Genomic DNA, 20,039 nt, shown 5'->3' with positions numbered 1-20,039 from the left:
TTCTTTTTAATCTCTTTCTCTCTCTCCCACTCCTTCCCACCCACTCCCCTCATTTTTTAACTGACAGAGAAGATTGACTGTTTCTGCCAGGTACCTAACAGGTGAGGTGTCTTGGGGTGTTCTCCATGGCTGGCCAAGTATAGTGGATCCAACCATTATTTGACTTGCATGAATCCTGACAGGACCTGGCTTGTTCATGGTTTCCTAGAACATCCGCTTCTGTCTACAACCTCATGAGGCTCCAGATCAGCCATGAGAAATGCCCAGAGTCACTGAGTTCACTCTTGGCCTTCCCTACCACCGCGTCCCAATCAGGGGTTGTGGTCAAAGTTGTGCACTTTGCTGCATCTAGCACCTCTTTTAGATCCAGATTTCATCCTTCTTGAATATCAGGTTGTCCATAAACACAAGTGATGTGCCCTCGAGGAAAGAAAACAAAAAAGAAGTAAAGAATGTATTCCTTTGATTAGACTCGCTTGGAGGTAGGAGAGAATAGAATTTGAAAGGGGAAAAAAAATGAGGGACAGAGTTATAGGGGTCAAAAAGCTAATTAGGAAAGAGTTGAGAGAAGGAAAACTTTTCCAAAAAAAAAAAAAAAAGAAAGAAACTGAAGTACCAAACTGTTTGATATGACCTAAACTAACTTCATCCCTTTTAGAAAAGTTTTGGCTTTAATCACTCTAAGTTAGCGAGGTCTTGCTCTTAAACTTGAAAAAAAAAAAGAACCTTGAACAAAAATCCTCAGCGGTTGCTGACCTCTCATTGCCATTTACTTCAATCAGCCCCATACTGTTTCTTGACACGTCCAAAATCCCAAATGAGGCCCCGCTGATTTTGAGCAGTTGGTAGCTATGTGCAGTATATGCAGAATCATCTTCTGGGGATTTCAGAAACCCAGGACTCTTCTTGTCCTACCACCTCCAGGAAATAAATATAAAATGCTTTCATTCTTTTAGTGTGCGAAATGTTTTCAAGCTGCCTCTAAAATGTGTGATGTGAGTGATTTGACAAAAATATTATACAAATGTATTAATTATCTTTAAACATGTTTCTCTGCAGTTTTCAGTTCATCTTACAGGAAGTGCTGAGCAGAAACTGGCTTTGTTTCTTACAGCTAAATTACACAAGAGGCATAAATCTTCAATGTTCTTGGTTTCCTTTCATGACTTTGCATTCTTCCCAAAAGGGTCTAAATACCTCTGAAAAGCATGCTGGATAAATTTCCAAGGTGCCAGGCTGCTGGCCAAAATACTCAAAGGTGATAGGCCACAGCTGCTGCTTCTTTTCTAGGGAAAAGGGTACGAAGATGCAGGTCATTGGATACTGGACAAATGTGTGGTTACCAAGTATTCAGGCTTTGTCTTCTGAGAAGATGCTGAGTAGACTATGTTTAAAACAAACTGCTTTATATGGAGAGTGCATAGTTAAGCAGACCTAGGTTTTCTAGTCTAAAAAAGGCAATGTTTGATCAATAAAGTATAAAAGCTGAGAATGGCAATGTACTTTAATTTTTTTTTTTTGGCTGCATTGGGTCTTCGTTTTTGTGTGTGGGCTTTCTCTAGTTGCGGCGAGCGGGGGCTACTCTTCGTTGTGGTGTGCAGGCTTCTCATTGTGGTGGCTTCTCTTGTTACGGAGCACAGGCTCTAGGTGCACAGGCTTCAGTAGTTGTGGTGCAAGGGCTTCAATAGTTGTGGCTTGCAGGCTCTAGAGTGCCGGCTCAGTAGTTGTGGCACACGGGCTTAGTTGCTCCACAGCATGTGGGATCTTCCTGGACCAGGACTCGAACCCGTGTCCCCTGCATTGACAGGTGGATTCTTAACCACTGCGCCACCAGGGAAGCCCCTACAATGTACTTTAAAAGTCATATGTTCCAGAGATCTGATCCAAGAATATCTGCTATAAAACTCTAATGAAGCGATCTTATGTTTGAACACCACTGGGGCAGAGAATCTGCTCTGTGTTAAAACAGTCTGTACATATACACACAATTGAAATTCATATCAGACAAATGAACGATCTCCATAATATGTAAAGAGCTATTATACCTCACTAAGAAAAATACCAACAGTCCAATAAAATAATAGGCAAAGGATGTAGAAAGAAAAAGAAATATAAATGATTCTTAAATATAAAAAGAGATAGAAGATATACTTAACCTTGCTCATAGTAAGAGAAATACAAATCAAAACTACACTGAGATACAACTTTTTAAATATTTCATATATTACTGGTATGAGTATAAACTGGTACAATCCCAATAGAGAGTAATTTAGTAATTAAAGTAACAAATGCATACATATGATTTTAGCTGCTATTTCAACTTTAGGAATCTTCACACATGCAAAATGATCTATGTATATGGTTAGTCACTAAAGCATTGTTTGTGCTAACAAAAGATGTGGAAACAATCTAAATACCCATCAACAGCAATCAGGTTAAATAAACTGTAGTATATCCATGCAATGGAGGACCGTGCAGCTTAAGTAATAATAATAATAATAATAATAATAAAGCAGCTCTTAATGTCCATAATAGAAAGTGCTCCAAACTATATTATTAAGGAGAAAAGCAAGGTACTCTCAGTAAACTAGAAATAGAACTTCCTCAACTTGATGGTGAACAACTGAGAAAAACCCTACACCTAACATTATACTTAGTGGTGAGAAATGTGAAGCTTTCCCACTATCAGGAATGAGACAAGGATGTCCCCTCTGACCACTGCTTTTCAACATCATACTGGAAGTCCTAGCTAGCGCAATAAGACAATATAAGGAAATAAGACATATACAGATTGGGAAAGAAGGAATAAAACTGTCATTGTTTGCAGATGACGATCTGAAAGAATTGACAAAAAAATATGGCAAGGTTGCAGAACACAAGGTTAATATACAAAAGCTGATCACTTTGCTATACACCACCAATGAACAAGTAGAATTTGAATTTAAAAACACATTACCGTTTACAGTAGCACCACCAAAAATGAAATACTTAGGTATAAATCTAACGAAATATGTGTAAGATCTATATGAGGAAAACTACAAAATTCTGATGAAAGATATCAAAGAAGAACTAAATAAATAGATATTCCATGTTTACGCATAGCAAGATTAAATATTGTCAAAATCTCAGTCCTTCTTACTTGATCTATAGATTCAATACAATCTCAATCAAAATCCTAGCAAGTTATTTTGTGGATACTGGCAAACTGGTTATAAAGTGGAGAGGCAAAAAGCCCATATAGCAAACTTAGTATTAAAAGATAAGAACAAAGTTGGAGGACTGATACTGCCTGACTTTAAGACTTACTATAAAGCTACAATAATCAAGACAGTGTGGTTTCAGCAAAAGAATAGGCCAACAGATCAATGGAGCAGAATAAAGAAATAGACCTACATAAACATAGTCAAATTATCTTTGAAAAAAGGGCAAAAGCACTACAATGGAAACAAATATGGTCCAAATAATGCTGGAACAATTGCACATTCACATGCAAAAGAAAAAAAAAAGATTCTAGACACAGACCTTATTTCCTTCACAAACATTAACTCAAAATAGGTCATGGACCTAAATTTAAAAGACACAAAACTATAAAACTTCTAGAAGATAACAAAGGAGAAAATCTGGACAACGTTGGGTCTGGCAAAGACTTTTTAGTTATAACACCAAAGGCACAATCCTTTGTGCCTTGATAAGCTGAATTAAAACTAAAAATTTCTGGGCTTCCCTGGTGGTGCAGTGGTTGAGAATCTGCCTGCAAATGCAGGGGACACGGGTTCGAGCCCTGGTCTGGGAAGATCCCACATGCCGCAGAGCGACTAGGCCCGTGAGCCACAATTGCTGAGCCTGCGCGTCTGGAGCCTGTGCTCCACAACAAGAGAGGCCGCGATAGTGACAGGCCCACACACCGCGATGAAGAGTGGCCCCCACTTGCCGCAACTAGAGAAAGCCCTCACACAGAAACGAAGACCCAACACAGCCATAAATAAATAAATAAATAAATAAATAAAATTTTTAAAATAAATAAATAAAGCAAATAATTTTAAAAAAACCTAAAAATTTCTTCCCTGTGGAAGACACTGTCAAGAGAATGGAAACATAAGCCACAGACTGGGAGAAAATATTTTCAAAAGGCATATCTAATAAAGAATTGTTATTCAAAATATGTAAAGAACTCTTGAAACTAAACAATAAGCAAACAAACAACCCAATTAATAAGGGACCAAAGACCTTAACAGATACGGCACCAGAAAATATACAGATGGCAGATAGGCCTATGAAAAAAGATGTTCCACATCATCTGTCATCAGAGAAATGCAAATTAAAACAATGAGATACCACTACACTCCTATCACAATGGTCAAAATCTAGAACACTGACAACACCAAACACTGGTGAGCATTTGGAGGAAGAGGAATTTTCATTCATTCCTGGTGGGAATACAAAATGATATATACACTTTGGAAGACAGTTTGGCAATTTCTTACAAAACTAAATGTACTCTTACCATATGATCCAGCAATTGCTCTCCTTAGTATTGACCCAAACGAACTAAAAACTTTATGTCCACACAAAAACCAGCACACAGATGTTTATTGCAGTTTTATTCATAATTGCCAAAACTTAGAAGCAACCCAGATGTCTTTCAGTAGGTGAATGGATAAATAATTTGTGAGATATCCAGACAATTGAATATTACTTAGCACTAAAAAGAAATGAGCTATTGAGCCATGAAAAGACATGGAGGAAACTTAAACGTATTTTCCAAAGTGAAAGAAGCCAATCTGAAAAGTCTGTGTGAATCCGCTATATGACATTCTGGAAAAGGCAAAACTATGAAGACAGCAGAAAGATTAGTGGTTGCCAGGGATTGGAGGAAGGGAGGGATGAATAGGCCGGGCACAGAGTAATTTTAGAGCAGTGAATTTATTCTGTATAATACTACAATTGTGGATACATGTTATTATACATTTGTCCAAAATCCTAGAATGTACAACACCAAGAGTGAACCTGAATGTAAACTGTGGACTTTGGGTGATAATAATGTGTCAGTGTAGGCTCATCAATTGTAACAAATTACTAATGTGGTGAAGGATGTTGATAGTGGGGAGGTTGTGTGTGTGGTGGGGGGAGTGGGGACAAAGGGTGTATGGGAACTCTCTGTACTTTCTGTTCAGTTTTGCTGTGAACCTAAAATTGCTCTAAGACATAAAGATTATTAATTTTTAAAAAAGCAAGGTATCACTTGTGCACTTGAAAGGAAGGTGTATTCTGCTGCTTTTGGTTTGAATATACTATGCATATCTACTAAGTCCATTTGGTTTAATGTGTCATTTAAGGCCAGCATTTCCTTATTGATTTTCTGTCTGGATGATCTGTTCATTGATGTAAGTCGGGTGTTAAATTCCCCTACTATTCTTGTATAATAGTACAATATTTCTCCCTTTATGTCTATTAATATTTGCTTCATGTATTTAGGTGCTCCTATGTTGGGTGCATATATGTTTGCAATTGTTGTATCTTCTTGGATCGATTTCTTAATTATGTAATGTTCTTCTTTGTCTCTTATTACAGTCTTTGTTTGTTTTTTTGTTTTGGCAGTGCTGCAAGGCATGTGGGATCTTAGTTCCCTGACCAGGGATCAAACCCAAGCCACCTGCATTGGAAGCATGGGGTCTTAACCACTGGACCGCCAGGGAAGTCCCCAGTCTCTGTTTTAAAGTCTATTTTGTCTACTTATTGCTACCCTGGCTTTCTTTTAGCTTCCATTTACATGGAATACTTTTTTCCATCCCTTCACTTTGAGTTTGTGTGTGCCTTTAGATCTGAAGTGAGTCTCTTGTAGACAACATATATGTGGGTCTGTGTCTTTTGATTGGAGCATTTAGTCCACTTACATTTAAAGTAATTATTGATAGGTATGTACTTATTGCCATTTTGTTTATTGTTTTTGTGTTGTTTTGTAGTTTTTTTTTTTGTTCCTTCTTTTGTTCTCTTTGATTTGATGACTATCTTTAGTGTTATGTTTGCATTTCTTTTTTCTGTGGGTATAGATTTATAGATAGACAGATTTTATAGATTTTTGGTTTGTGGTTACTGTGTGAGGTTTATATATAGCTATATATATGTATTTTATTTATATAAAATATGATTATTTTAAGTTGCTGATCTCTTAAGTTCAAACCCATTTTAACAACCCTGCATTTTTACTCCCCCTGCCAACCTACATTTACTGGTTTGGACATAATATTTTACATTATTTTGTTTTGTGTATCCCTTAACTGCTTATTGTGGATATAGATGATTTTACTACATTTGTCTTTTAACCTTCCTACTAGCTTTATATGTGGTTGATTTACTACTTTTACTGTATATTTGCTTTTTCCTTTTGTAATTTTCATCTTTCTGGTTGTGACCTTTTATTTATTTTTTGCTCGGAAAAGTCCCTTTAACGTTTCTTTTTTTTTTTTTTTTTTTGGTAATATTTATTTATTTGGCTGTGCCGGGTCTTAGTTGCGGCACTTGGGATCTTCATTGCAGCACGTGGGATCTTTTAGTTGCAGCATTTGGGCTCTTAGTTGTGGCATGCAGGCTCTTAGTTGCGGCATGTGTACTCTTTAGTTGATGCATGTGGACTCTTTAGTTGTGGCACGCATGTGGGATTTAGTTCCCTGACCAGGGATCAAACCCGGGTCCCCTGCATTGGGAGCGTGGAGTCTTAACCGCTGGACCACCAGGGAAGTCCCCCGTTTTAACATTTCTTGTAAAGCTGATTTGGTGGTGCTGAACTCTTTTAGCTTTTGCTTGTCTGTAAAACTTTTGATCTCTCCATCAAATCTGAATGAAAGCTTTGTCAGATAGAGTATTCTTGGTTGTAGGATTTTTCCTTTTATCACTTTAAATATATTGTGCCACTCCTTTCTGGCCTGCAGAGTTTCTGCTGAAGAGTCAGCTCATAGACTTATGGAAGTTCCCTTGTATGTAACTTGTTACTTTTCCCTTGCTGCTTTTAATATTCTCTCCTTATCTTTAATTTTTGCCATTTTAATTACAATGTATCTTGGTGTAGTCCTCTTTGAGTTGGTCTTGTTTGAGACTCTCTGTGCTTCCTGTACCTAGGTGTCTATTTCCTTTCCCAGGTTAGGGAAGTTTTCAGCTATTATGTCTTCAAATATGTTCTCAGGCCCTTTTTCTCTCTCATTTCTCCTTCTGGGATCCCTATAATGAGAATGTTAGTATGCTTAATATTGTCCCAGAGGTCTCCTAATGTGTCCTCATTTCTTTTTACTTTTTCTTTTTTCTGTTCAACTTCAGTGATTTCCACTATTCTATCTTCCACCTCACTGATCGTTCCTCCGTATTATCTAACCTACTGTTGATTCCTTCTAGTGTATTTTTTATTTCAGTTATTGTATTATTCAGCTCCGTTTGATTCTTCTATCTTCTAACTCTGTTAGACTTCTTGCTGTGTTCGTCTATTCTTCTCCTGCGTTCTTTGAGCTTTTTTACAGTCATTGCCTTGAACTGTTTATCAGGTAAGTTGCCTATCTCCACTTCATTTAGTTCTTCTTCTGTGGTTTTTATCTTGTTCTTTCATTTAAAATATATTCCTCTGTTGCCTCATTTTGCCTAATTTGCTGTTTTTATTTCTATATATTTGGTAGGTTGGTTACACTTCCCGACCTTGGAGAAGCCGCCTTTTGTAGGAGACACCCTATATGTCCCAGCAGCACACTCCCCCCTGGGTACCAAAGCTATATGCTCTAGGGGTGCCCCGCATTTTAGGCTGTGTGGGTCCTTCTGTTGTCGCAGGCTGACTACTGTGGGCAGTCTGGTAGCTGTGGCCGGCCCTCAGTCCAGCTGGTTGCCAAGCCCTGCCCTATATGGAGGCTGCTGGCTGCTGGTGGGTGGGACTGGATCCTGGGGCAGCTGGCTGAGGAACTGTGGTGGTCCTGGGGTGGGTGCCCACTCACTAGGGGGTGAGGCCAGGTCCTGGGGCTAGTGCCAGCCCATTGGTGAGTGGAGCTAGGTCCAGGGTCTCTGGCTGCAGGGCCCTGCGGTCCTGGGGTAGGTGTTTTGGCCCACTGGTGGGTGGGGCTGGGTCCCAGGGTCTCTGGTTTCAGGGCCCTGGAGGCTGGGGACTAGTGCCAGTGCAGGTATGCAGGGCCAGGTCCTAGGGTGGCTGTGCGCTCAGAGGGTCCTAGGTGGTGGCTGGGGCTGTTTCTCAGCCTGACTAGCCGCATGGCCCGAGGTGTCCCAGTACTGGCGCTCACAGGCTGGTGCGTGGGGCTGGGCCCAGTGCTGATAAGCTAGAGGGAGGATTCCTAAATGATGCTTGTCTGCACCAGTGTCCTCGTGGTATAACGAGCGCCCCAAAAAGGCTGCCGCTAGTGTCTGTGTCCTCAGGGCCAGCCCCAGCTGCTTTCTGCCCCTACAGGAGGCTCTCCAGTGTCGGCAGGGGGATCTGACCCTGGCTCCTTTCAGACTGCTGCTTCTTTACCAGGGTCCCCGAGTGTGTGAGATTTTGTGTGCGCCCTTTAAGAGTGGAGTCTATTTCCCACAGCCCTGGCTGTCCTCAATATAAGTCCCGCTGGCCTTCAAAGCCAAATGTTCTGGGGGCTTGTCTTCCTGGTGCAGGACCCCCAGGCTAGGGAGCCCAATGTGGGGCTCAGACCACTGGCTCTTTGGGGAGAAACTCTGCAATTTTAATTATCCTCCCATTTGTGGGTCTCCCACCCAGTGGTATGGGTCTTGGCTGTACCATGTCTCCACCCCCTCGTACCCGTCTCACTCTGGTTCCTTCTTTATATTTTTAGTTATAGAAGATCTTTTCTGCTGGTCTTTAGGTTTTTCTCATCAACAGTTTCTCTGTAAAGAGTTGTAATTTAGGTGTGCCCACGGGAGGAAGTGAGCTCAGGGTCTTCCTACCCCACCAGCTTGGCCACTCCCTCGCAAGGTACCACTTAAGGAGATGTATAGGATGTTTCCATTTGCATACAAATGTGGGGTGTCATATATACATGAAATGGTTACCTGTGGAAAGCAGGACAGGGCTTGGAAAAGGTTTTTCACCATAGACCTTTTTATACTTATTTTGAACCATTAAAAAAAATTACCTATTCAAAAATTAAGTAAAATAATTAAAAGTACATTTACAATAATAATAAATAGCCTACTCTATCCCTTTCTTACAGTTTTAAAAAATCCATTTCAGTATTGAAATACTGCTCCAAATACTTAACTCTTTTCATATATATTTTTTTTAACTGAGACAATTACACAGTGGTCTATTTATTTTAACCCTGAAAGTCTGGACCCAATTTTCAATCTTCTTGAAACCAACAAAAATATAAAGAAAATCCTATAAAATCTCCAAAAGAGAAAAATCAAATCTTAAACGAATGTGGATTCCTGTATTAACCTCTGCTTTCCATTTTTTCTTATTTAAACTTCACCTTAAACATCAACCATTAGTCCTGATTATTTATATGCCGTTTAAGGCCTTAACTTTTAAGCCTACAATCCAGAAGATTCTGTGGGCAGGGAACATATTGTGCTGTCTGTGTCACCAGTGTGTCAGAAACACCCAGCTGTCCTTACTAGCTGAGCATATTCCTTGGGAACTTCAGGGCCTCTGTTCCTTTGAAACATTTTTCTCCTGACCTCAAAAAGCATCTAAACACCTTTTCTAGACAAATTCTATTTCTTTCAGAACCTATTTGTCTAGGAGGTCTGTTGGTCAAATTTCTAGAACCAATATCTTCGATAAAAGCTATTCTTCTGCTTGTCCCTGGAGTGTGTAGTGCCTTTCTTACAGACATCCCCTTGTGAGTTTCACATACAGTAGTCACACACTTTCTTGATGAATTCGTCTAAGCTAACACACCAGAATCATAAAGGAGTATCACTTTAGGGCAGGTGGCTAGGCAGCTCTGCGTCATCTCCGTTTGGGAGAACCCACTTGCCTCCAGAAAGGGCTGCCCTCAGTTGACACCAACAGAACTTGCCAAGGAGCTCACATGCTGATTTTCTGATAGGCCTAAGGCGGTTATATACTATCATCCCTCCTAAGCTTTTGGCCAGGCCAGAAGCCGGGTGAGTCCTAATGATGTACCGTGACAGAACTGTTTTGGCTGGAGTATCCTATTTGGCAATGGAGAGGTGTAGTATCAAATTCTGGTGACAGCTTTTTGCTCTGTAGTATTCAAGGAAGATCCTGGGCTGCAGGAGGTGTTTTCCTGTTGCAAACTGGCAGAGAAAAATCTTCAGTTCAAGGTCAGTTTATGCAGCATGGAGCCGGTTTACCCACAAATCCGGAAATTATTGATTGCCAATCTGTTTCCAGAATATAGATGTTAGGAGACTGTGAGTCCTAAACCCTTACCAATGAAGGTTAACACGGTGGGTACTTTAGTAAATTTTTAAAGCTGTTTAAATCCAAATCAAAAATTATCTCAGTCATCCAACAGAACAAAAGCTGAAATGTTTGGGGAAACAAACATTCATCTGGTCATAATGAACTTGAAAGTACATCAGAAGCAAAAGTGAAAGCAACCAGGTGCATAGCTTTAAGAGCCATGTAATTCAAAAGAGAAGTGAGTTAGTATTTTATAGCTCAAGGACCTTATCGATCTGTGCAGAATAATAAAAAGTCACTTGTTCTCACCTTACTGGAAAAAATGCTTAACATACATATTTGGAACAAAAACTTAAATATTCCTTAAAAAGTTTTAGTACCAGGACTGAGGAAATTTCTACTTCTACATAAACACCTTTTCAATTTACAAACGACCACAGCAGCACTAGGTATTCATGGTTCCAAGAATTAGATGTTACTATAATTGCTTTATGTGCAAAATAGCGATGCCTCAATCAATGCATCTTCTGAAAATGTGTTGCTTTATTAAGAAGTCTGTTTTCAAAAATCTTCAGTGATCATTTCAAGCGAAACCAAGTGTACTTATATATGACAAAAATACCTCTGGACACAGAGTCTTATTTACTGGCTCATAAAAGGCATATTCACACATTGAAGGTAAACAGTTTCTTAACCTCTCAGTTTCATCATTTTTGTGTACAAAATGGAGCTACTAATCTCCCACACATGCTGTCGGAAAAATTAAATGAGATCATATATGTAGTACTTATTCTTTACTGTGCCTGATACTAATTAGCTCTCAGAATAAGTGTCTCTCCTCCTTCAACCAGAATTTATTTTCTCTCTAACTGTATGTAAAATATCTGTCCTCCATAAAAAGAATTTCAGACAGGTGGAGATATTTCAGGATTTTAGGACATTCCAAGAAATCATTAAGCCTTTGATCAAATGACCTCTCCCTGGAACCAGGAGTAACTGGCAGGGTCTATTCTGGGAGCTGCTTGGGAATTACAGGGAGTGAAATAACTTATGTCCTTTGACACCAGCTTTTTCATGACCTTGGAGGCTTCTTTGCTCTTTTACACTCTCACCCAACTCCTTCTCCGCCTGCCCATGGAATAGAAGCCTCTCTCAGACCCCTGCTTGCATTCACCCATCTTCTTCTACTTCTGCCTTTTTTCCTCTTCTTAGAGAGTCTTAGAGATCTTCTTCAAAAAGCCAGTGCCCCATTCATTCCTTCTTTTCCTCTACATCAAAAGAAGAAGCAGATGGTGGGAACTTATTGACATACTGATTGCCTACTTTGGCAATGAATATCTCTGAGGCCCTAAATTCTGATGAATGTTTTGCTTCCCACTTAAATTTCAGTGAAGTAGCACAGCTTAAGAAGACCCAGACTTACCACTCTCTACTAAAATGACCCTGAACAATCTGCTAAGTTCTCCGTGTCTCAGTTACGTCACTTGTAATATACAAAAAATAATTCTGCATGAACTAAAGAAAGTAATTTTTCTGATGGAAAAGAAAAAGACAAAACAAAACAAAAAAATAAAACTTTTTGTTTTCAAGCATTGTGTTCAATATACATCCCTCACCCTCACCTTAGAGGGCTGGGATTGAATCGGAGATGCAGTGAGCCTGAGGGGTGGGGTGTAGTTCAGTGATGTGAAGACAGCTCAGGGTTGGGTGAGGGTACTTGTTACAGCCTTTAGGATTTTTTTAAAACTGAAAGCATAATTTTTTTAAAAAAAGAAGAATAAAACTGTTGCTAGATTCCCGGGGGGCTTGTGAAAATATCATGTATCTAGCTGGATTACCTGATGGGCTGTTTTGAGGATCAAATGATACAATCCTCAGGAGAGTACTTTCTATAATGTATATTGTGACCTTGAGGTTTGGTAATGTTCTCTCTCTCCATGTTTTCTGCTCTTCAGGCAAAACCCCCGCAGTTGATAGATCACTAAGACTTTGGATTGTAATGAACCTTGGGGTCATCTTTTCTAATCTTTCTCAGATGAGGCCCTGCGTGTACGCATGCTGCACAAGTAAAAGCAGATGGCTCTGGCATGCTTAGAAAAACTAAATCTCCAGTAATACACATGGGGACGTATGTCCCCTTTTCTCTCAGTGTACTATGAATGGACATAAGATCATCTTAAGACATAACTGATTTGTATAAAAACAGTAGCTTCTATTTTTCATGATCGTATCTAAATTTGGCAGTGATCTTTGAAAGTTAACTGCCATTCCTTTAAAGTTAATGGTTTCTTTATAAAGTTAAAATACCATACTATACAACCCAGTAATCCCACTCCTTATACTTGAATATTCCCAGTAGCTTTATTCATAAAACCGGAGTAGAAGCAACTCCAATGTCCATCTGCTGAGTGGATAAATACACTGTGGTATATGCATGCAAAAGAATTCCGCTCAGCAATAGAAAGGAATGAACCACTAAAACTCAACAATATGAATAAATCCAAAAGCATTATGCTAAGTGAAAGAAACAAGACACAAAAACCTACATACTGTATGATTGCATTTCTCTAGAAAAAGCAAATCTATATGGATGGAAATCAGAGCTGCGTTTGCCAGGGTAGGGGGATGGAATTGACCACAAAGATGCAAAAGGAAAGTTTTGGAGGTAATTGTGGTGATGGTTATATGATTGTATATACTTGTCAAAGCTCATTGAATTGTATCCTTTTAAAAAGTGAAATCACTGTATATAAATTATACCATCATAAAGCATTTTAAAGAAAAGTTAACTGCCAAAGAGATTCTCTTAATTTTCAGTCTTATAACTAGCTAATTTATAGGACAATCAACCAACTAAAAGATCACAAATACAGTAACTAAAACTTGAAAGGTGAAAAATATTTGAAATGTTCCAAATCTGAAATTCGAAATGTAAAAAAAATTGAAATATATTTGAGAACCTGGACAAATTTGTCCTTCCCTGTTAACCACTATCATGTCTTTATTATATTACTGGTAGAATAAATGATAAAAGTAAGAATGAAAAATCAAGCAACTACTTTGTCTTTTTAAGATTTTAAACTAATTACAGAAGGTTATTCCCATGTGTGGATCAGTTAACCCTGTCTCTCTAATTTATGGAATTTTCATTTTACTGACAAATCACTACAAAAACCTCCAGAGTCACCCAGATTGAGCTGAAATTTCATCTTCCCTGCTCTACTCCCACTAGAAACCTCTGATCATTTAATTATTTACTAATTAATTCCACATTCCTTCCCCACTTCCAAAGGATCTCAGCAACTTCATAAACAAGTCAGGCAGTGTAATAATGGAGAAAAAATGTTGAAGCACAAATAAATGCAGGGTGAAGAGCCAAATAACTACGGGAAGTAGTTACAAATTTTGCTCTAGGCCTCTAAGTGGCCTAAAAAAAGAGGGAAACGTATTGGTATGACTCAAAATGTCTATAAGATAAAGAAAAAACTAAGTATTAAGGAGTGCAACACTCTTTCTGATACCAAGACCAACGTGAAAATTTTCCCATGGATCCTCTGAAAGAGGAAAGTGTGAGACACCAACAAACATCTTCAAGAGCCCATAAGAAAAGCCACAACAGTGAGTTTTCTGTGCCATCCTTAAAGCCACAGAAAAAGTCAAGAAGATAATGCCACTCTAGGAGGGGAACATGGTAACTGGGGTGGAAAGGTGGCAGGGGAGAGTTACTTTTCACTATACACATATCCTTTTGAAGCTTTTGAGGCGTGCGCAACCTATACACATTGCCAAATGGTGGTTAGTAATAGTTAGTAGACTGGAGAGGCAGGCCACCTGGTTCCAATCCCAGCTCTACAAATAACTAGTTGTATAATGTTGGGCAAGCTCTGTGCCTCACCTCTAATGTGGGGATTGGAGGCTACCTCATTAGATTGTTGGGAAGGTTAAATGATTTAATATGTATAAGAAGCTTATGCAGGGCTGTAGCACAGGAAGACTGTTCAAGAGGAAGCAGGTAGCCTTTTGAGTAGAAAGCCTGGAAACTCCAAAAGCATGTCAGGTATTGTAGTGAGGAGAAAGGGATGTGTCACTCTGGGGAGAACATGTTTTAGTTCTTGCTGCCCTTTGCACTTATAGGCTTTGTCATCCACTAGTTAGTTCATTTTAAAACAATGTAGTGGGAGGGGATGGGAGGCACAAACTATTAAGATGGGCTCAGAGATGTATTGCACAACACAGGGAATAGAGCCAATATTTTGTAACAACTGTAAATGGAAAGTAATATTTAAACATTGTATAAAAATTAAACAAAAAAATTAAACTTAAAAAATAAAAACAAAAAATGAAACAGTAAAAAAAAAAAAAAGATGACTAAGAAAAAGAAAAAAAGAAGCTTAGTGTCAGGTATGTGTTGGCTATTACTACTAATAATGCCAAAGTGAAGTTCTGCAAAGGTTGTCCTGTGATGGGGCAGAACATTGTTGTTCTATGTATAAAGTTCAGCGATAATCAGATTTTAGTCAAGAATATATATTTAGAGTATCTAGCAGATATGAAAATCAACTGCCCTGCCTGTGGGATTTATGCAACTAACGGGCCTGACTTGTTTGATTTTGTTATGTGTTTTAAAAGACAATATAATACTAAGCATTGTTGAAAGAAATTAAAGATTTAAGTAAGTGAAAAGACATCCCACGTTCATGGATCAGAAGGCTTAAGTCGTTAAGTTGACAAACTGAGCTACAAATTCAACACAAGCTTATCAAAATTCCAGCTTCCTTTACTGTAGAAATTAATAAATTGATCCTAAAATTCATATGGAAATGCAAAGGACCCAGAATAGCCAAAACAATCTTGAAAAAAGAATAAAAATGGAGAACTCACTCTTCCCAATTCTAAACTTACTACAAAGCTGCAGAAATCAAAAAAGTATGGAACTAGCATTAGGATAGACATATATGTCTACATAATAGAATTGAGTCCAGAAATAGAATTGTCACATTTATGGTCAACTGATTTTCAACAAAGGTGCCAAGATAGTTCAAAGGGGAAACAATAGTCTTTTCCACAAATGGTGCTGGGACAACTCAATATTCACATGCAAAAGAAAGAAGATGGGGACTTCCCTGGTGGTCCAGTGGTTAAGAATCCGCCTTCCGATGCAGGGGGCACAGGTTCGATCCCTGGTTGGGGAACTAAGACCCCACATGCCGCAGGGCAACTAAGCCTGCGCTGCAACCACAGAGCCCATGCACTCTGGAGCCTATGCGCCACAGCTAAAGAGAAGCCCGTGCGCAACAACTAGAGAGAAGCCCGTGCACCGCAACGAAGAGCCTGCATGCCACAACTAAGACCCAACGCAGCCAAAAATAAATAAATAAATATAAGAAGCTGGACCTCTACTTCACACCACGCACAAAAATTAACTCAAAATGGATTACAGGCCTAAATTTAAGAACTAAAGCTATAAAACTCTTAGAAGAAAACTTAGGGGTAAATCTTCATGATTTGGGGTTAGGCAATGGTTTCTTAGATATGACACCAAAAGCACAAGCAAAAAAGAAAAATAAATAAATTTGACTATGTAGAAATGTAAAACTTTCGTGCTGCAAAATATACTATCAAGAAAAGTCAACCCACAGAATGGGAGGATAGATTTGCAAATCATATACATATGCATATAAGATATATCTGAATATGCATGAAATATATATCTGATAAGAGATATATATGTATTCAGAATATATAAAGAACTTTTTTTTCCAGATTTTTAAATTGAAGTATAGTTAATTTACAATGTTGTGTTAGTTTCCAGTGTACAGCAAAGTGATTCAGTTTTATATATACATGTACTCTTTTTCAGACTCTTTTCCACTATAGGTTATTATAAGATATTGAGTATATTTCCCTGCACTATACAGTAGGTCCTTGTTGTTTACCTGTTTTATATATAGTAGTGTGTATAAGTTAATCCCAAACTCCTAATTTATAAAGAACTCTTACAACTCAAAAATAAACCAACTCAGTTAAAAAATGGGTAAAGGGTTTGAATAGACATTTCTCCAAAGAAGATACTCAAATGGCCAGTAAGCACATGAAAAATGCTCAACATCACTAGTCATTAAGGAGATGCAAGTCAAAACCACAGTGAGATACCACTCCAAACCCATTAGAATAGCCATAATAAAAAAGATGATAACAAGTATTGGTTAAGATGTGAAGAAATTAGAACCCTCATACTAGTGGGAATGCAAAATGATATCTACACTTTTGAAAACGGTCTGGCAGTTCTTGAGATGTTAAACATAGGGTTACCATATGATCTAGCAATTCTACTCTTGTTATATATCCAGGAGAAAGAAAAATATATATTCACACAAAAAATTGGAAACAAATATTCATAGCAGCATTATTCATAATAGCTAAAAAGTGGAAACTACCAAAATGTTCACCAACATGTTTACCCATAAAATGGATAACTAAAATGTGATATATCCATATAATGAAATATTATTTGGCAATGAAATTCCTTAATGAAAAGGAATGAAATACTGATACATGCCACAACATTGAAGAATCATAAAAACATTTCGCTAAGTGAAAGAAGCCAGTTAAAAAAGACCACATATAGGCAAATCTCTATAGACAAATCTATAGAGACAGAAAGATTAGTAGTTGGCTGAGGGCTGAGGGAAAGGGAGAGAATGAGGAGTGATTGCAAGTGGGTATAGGTTTCTTTTTGGGTGATGAAAATATTCTAAACTTAGATTGTGGTGATACTTAACACAAATCTGTGAATATACTAAAAACCATTTAATTGTATACCTTAAACGACTGAATTTCATGGTGTGTGAATTATATCTCAGTAAAGATTTTTTTTAAGGCAAAGTAACTAGTCACCAGGCCCTTGCAACTTGTGGAGTTTGGGATTCCAGCTCTCAAGCAAAGAATGGGCTGCTTTGGGCCTCCAAGGATAATATTTCTTGAAACTAAACATCCAATTAGAAATGATCAGGGTTCTGATCACTGGCAACAATTCCAGGTATGGATTTTTTGTTTGTTATCAATTAAGGGCAAATTTTTAAGTAGTTAGTTAACTAGTTAGTTCCTGTGTCTGGCCAGATGTGGTATATCTATTTCATGGGCTGTCTGTGGGAACTGTTTGTGTCTTAGGGCAGCAGGTTGCCCTCCTCTGGAATATATTTCCAGGTCAGTTGCTCCCACCATCAATTAGTGTGTGTGCTCGAGGGAATGCAAACCGATCTCGGCATTATGTTAAACAAAACATAATTAGGAAGGTAAGTATCCTGCCAAAACATTACATAATGCATTCCAAAGCCAACTAAAAATTAATTTGGACCAACCATGCTGAATCTATGCATTTAGCATAGATTTAAATGGCTAATAGTTCTGTGTACTCATGTAGAGTACAGATTTTTTTTTAACTTAAATCTTTCTTTTAAGAATCAGAAATTCGAGCTTCCCTGGTGGCGCAGTGGTCTGCCTGCCAATGCAGGGGACACGGGTTCGAGCCCTGGTCTGGGAGGATCCCACATGCCGCGGAGCAACTGGGCCTGTGAGCCACAGGTACTGAGCCTGCGCGTTTGGAGCCTGTGCTCCGCAACGGGAGAGGCCGCAACGGTGAGAGGCCCGCGCACCGCGATGAAGAGCGGCCCCCACTCGCCGCGACCGGAGAGGGCCCACGCACAGAAACGAAGACCTAACACAGCCAAAAATAAATAAATAAAGCGTAAAAATTAAAAAAAAAAAAAAACCAGAAATTCTACAAGTTTAAATTTCACAGGAGAAAATAAACAAATGAAAATCTCAAACATTTGTCTCAGTACAACATGTATTGAGGTAGTATTACAGGTAGTATCTATCTACTACCTGCAAAGCCTTATCATCCAGAATGTTCGAACACCTTGCTATTCAGAGTTGGTCCACAGCCTGGGCATCACCTGAGAGATTCACCCCAAACCACTGAGTCAGAATCTGCATTTTAATAAAATCCCCAGGCAATCCGTGGTCACACTATATTTTGAGAGGCCTTGATCTCATACCTTATGAAGCTCAACGTGCAACAGCCTCAGGAAAACCGGTCAGTACGTCACCAATAGTAATATCAATTAAGACAACATGCAAGAGTAGACTGTAGCAACCTTGAAATGTCCCTGTTTGACTCAATGTGGTAAAAGCTGTAAACTTTCCATTTCTGTAAATATACATGAAACACAGGAAAGGAGGCTGTGGTGACCGCTTTTACTGAAACACACTGTGGGGTGGAGCAGAGAGGAGCTCGTTCCCAAGGGAAGCTTGCCAGTTCTAGTTGTCCCCAGCTCTTCCTCCAGGCTTTGCCCTTTTGGCCCCAGCACCACACCCTGCAGAAGCCAGCCTGGATACTTAGACTTCAAGAAGCAGGTGGTTAAGGGCCACTGATGGCTGGAGGGTTCCTGGGTGAAAGATGGAAACCTCACTCCTTCAGGTCCACTTATCAGTATGGAAAAAGCAATTCAGACCTGGAAGCATCACTCTTGTTTTCCCTCTCCCCAGACAGGTGCGATTCAACTATAGCCTTTATATTCCTTAAAGAGCTCCAACTCTTCTAAGCCTACAGGCCTTGAATAAGTGGAAACCCATCCACTGCAACTTTGCCCCACATTTCCACTTCCTGCAAAGGAAGTTTATAATGCCAAGTAACCAGGCGGTCTTCCCAAGTGAATCAGTGGTCTCCATTGCCATAATCAGGAAGGGGGAAAGGATTCAAGAGAGTCTCCCAGAGGGTGACATTTAAAATGCTGATTCTTGGATTCTACCATTAAGAATCTGATTCAGGGGTCTGGGCTTAGGACCAAAAATTTTCAGTTTTAACAAGTGCCCCAAGTGATTCTAATGTAGGAGGTCCAGGCTTACACTCGAAGAAACAGTGATATAAATGGTTTGAGAATAGCAATTCCACCTTTACAAATAAATCACTTATTCTAAAGCATCTATTTCATTATTTCAACTGATGCTGTCAACTTCCTGTTTGGCTTCCATTCAGCATTTACTGAGCAACTACTGTTTGCAGAGAATTGTACTAGCTGCTTCTTTCCTGGTGTGTTTGGACTGGATAGAAGAGATGGGGAGAGAAGGGTGTGATCACATCAGAGAGCTATTTCTCAACTTCCTAGAAAAATGACAAATTCACCTTTTCATGATTTGTGAAACGCATTAACCTAAACAACTGTATTACCCAACCACAGTTACCAGAATTTACTAACCTTTTAGGGCACCAGTGTACCAGAGGTATCATGGCCTTGCACGAAGAAAGTCAATTCTGTAAGGAAACTGCCATGGTTCAAATCCTACCTTCTCCACTTACATGATATGACCATTGACAAGTAACTTAACTTTTCTGTGCCTCAGTTTCCCCATCTGTAAAATGAGGATTATAGAACCTACTTCATTGAGTTAACGTGAGAAATAAATGAAAACACTTAAATATCTAATTGATGCAGAGGACTTCGAGAATCTAACATAATGAAGATTTATTCTTTTTTTTGGTTAAGGCCACAAAACCGTTGTGAGAACACTAAGAAATTCTTCCAGAGGCTGATTTGGAATTCGAGGTGAAGAAAGTGGAATTAAACTTTATGTTTAATTCAAGCAGTTCAGATGAGTTATTCTAACTAGAGTGATCTGGGGT

General features: G+C 38.9%; 1 long non-coding RNA gene across 1 annotated transcript; it reads right to left on the bottom strand.

The window, feature by feature from the left end:
• Positions 1–487: 487 nt before the first annotated feature.
• On the bottom strand, positions 488–19,968 carry LOC309629956. Its single transcript, XR_014245325.1, has 2 exons — positions 18,139–19,968; positions 488–17,830 (listed from the first exon to the last, which is right to left on the bottom strand). It is a non-coding gene; the product is annotated as an uncharacterized lncRNA (long non-coding RNA).
• Between the last annotated feature and the right edge of the window lie 71 nt (positions 19,969–20,039).

This window comes from Balaenoptera borealis, assembly GCF_965194805.1.
Source record: "Balaenoptera borealis genome assembly, chromosome: 5".
NCBI lineage: Eukaryota > Metazoa > Chordata > Mammalia > Artiodactyla > Balaenopteridae > Balaenoptera > Balaenoptera borealis.
Note: the sequence above shows the minus strand (reverse complement) of the source record. Positions and strands in the feature narration are given on the sequence as shown.